Raw genomic sequence first — 2,128 nt, forward strand, 5'->3', positions numbered from 1 at the left:
AGACAGCCGCAAGAACAAAATCCCAACTTTAACAACAAAAATAACAGGAAGCAATTACTTTTCTTTAATTTCTCTTAAGCTCAATGGGCTCAATTGCCCAATAAAAAGACATAGACTANTAGACTGGTTACACAAACAGGAACCAACATTTTGCTGCTTACAGAAAACCCACCTCAGGGAAAAGGATACACACTACCTCAAAGTGAAAGGCTGGAAAATAATTAAGCAAATGGTCTGAAGAAACAAGCTGGAGTAGCCATTCCAATATCAAATAAAATTGTTCCCAGCTTCTTGTAACTCTAGTTTTCATTATTACTTTCTTTACTTTTTCTTAATGGAATTGTTTTAAATAAGCATAAATTCATTTTAAAACTCAGTATTTAAAAGATTTTTAAAACAAACACTCTGGGATGTTGCTTGCAGCTGTGTTTATTATATTTTAAGCATGGTAATAGACTTCATTTAAATGTTATAATTGTACTCCATTTAAGTTTTGGACCTGTCAGCTGTGGCATGCTTCCTTTGTAGCCATGGACAAGCTTTTTATTTGTTGGAAAAGGTGTCATCCTTTGTATAGTATCAGAGTCTGACTTTCACAAGTAACGTTCTTCACTGTTCAGCATTGCTGTATATGAAGGACCACAGAACCACATTATCTATCTTTCTGTTATAGGCAACTGTTCCACAAGGGCCCTAGTCTTATTGTCAATAGGCCGTAACACAAAAATAAAGTTTTATTTCTCAAGGGATAGTTCATATTTGAGTATAGCTATAGAGAAATTGAACTCTTTATAGTTTTCACTTCAAATGACATATATGATTACATTGGGAAGTGCTGATCAGTTATTGATAACTCTGAAGTTGTGTATGTGTGTTTGTGTGACAGTTTGAACTGATGAATAAATAAGAAATGTGGGTATCTTTACTCCCAGGCTATTTCCTGTGAATATCTCTGAAATAAATGTTGAATATATTTTTATGAGAAAAAATATCTCACAATCATAAATTGTCAGCTTATTGGTTGTGCTTTTCTATACTGTTAGTCAAACATCCAGAAAAATTTAAACTCTGCATTTCCATGATCATAACAGTACGATCTAATTACTTTTTTTTCTGGAGGCAGATGATGTTTTTCATAGAGGTCTTATTTCATTAGAGGCTAACATATGTTCAGTTTGAAAATGTGCATTTTGATTGTTGATGTCATTGAATTATATTTGTTCTGGTTTATTGATAGTGCTGAGAAACACTAACTCAGTTGAAGTTGCTGGGATTAAAATCACAAGAATTAGTGGGAGGACTACAGGCAAGTCACAGTAATGGCATTAAGTCCTATGAGAGCCAGAGTAGGAGAGACTTGTACTCAATTTCCACAGGTCAAGAGACACTAGGTTGATACAAGAAGAAAATCAGAAAGGGGTGACCCAGAGAACTGCTATGATCTGAAAATGATACAGGATATTGAAAAGTGAGATACACTTAACTGATAGATTAGAGAAGATGCCAACCACAAGTCATGGCAAGGTGCAAAGCTGTTTGAACACTTATTAAAGAAGATGGGCAGGGGCTCAAGTCCCTTCCAGTCGGCGCCGGGTACGTGTCACCTTGGGTGCAAACTCAGCAGACAGACCCACGGTCCCCAGAGGACTCGCAGCACGATCTTAAGGTCACTGGTGAGTGGAACACAACATCTGTTCCAAACCAGTTGTGACGAGCATGTGACAGCAGGAGCAAGGACACAGGAGACCTGTCTGACCAGCAGCTTGGGTCCTTCTGATCATACTGGTATACCTTTGTTTCGAACACACCAGACAGCCCCACAGTTCCCAGAAGAGACACCACTTCCAGGCACTGTAACACACTCAGGATCTTAGGATTCCAGGTTCCCAGGATAACAGGAGCTTGGTCACACCAGGAACTCAGGGTCTCAGAGGAAGCTTGACTGCCAAGAACTCTGACAGACCAGAATCTCAGGTTCACAGGATCCTGGAATCACAGGATCACAGAGAAAGCTGGACTCTGAGGAGTCCTGAATCAACCTGGATTATAGGAAGGACAGGCTCCAATCAGATACATTGAGGGCAGTAAGCACTAGAGATAACCAGATGGCAGGAGGCAAGCGTAAGAA

The 2,128-nt window shown here is 39.1% G+C and overlaps 1 protein-coding gene and 1 non-coding gene across 3 annotated transcripts in view; both read left to right on the forward strand.

Moving 5' to 3' along the window:
• The window catches only part of Zpbp (zona pellucida binding protein), a 146,363-nt gene that overhangs the window by 35,398 nt on the left and 108,837 nt on the right, over positions 1-2,128 (forward strand). The gene's annotated exons all lie outside the window — the stretch shown is intronic.
• On the forward strand, positions 481-608 carry LOC115065244. The gene has a single exon (XR_003845040.1). It is a non-coding gene; the product is annotated as a small nucleolar RNA SNORA24 (small nucleolar RNA).

The sequence above is a fragment of the Mus pahari genome, chromosome 13 (genome assembly GCF_900095145.1).
Source record: "Mus pahari chromosome 13, PAHARI_EIJ_v1.1, whole genome shotgun sequence".
NCBI lineage: Eukaryota > Metazoa > Chordata > Mammalia > Rodentia > Muridae > Mus > Mus pahari.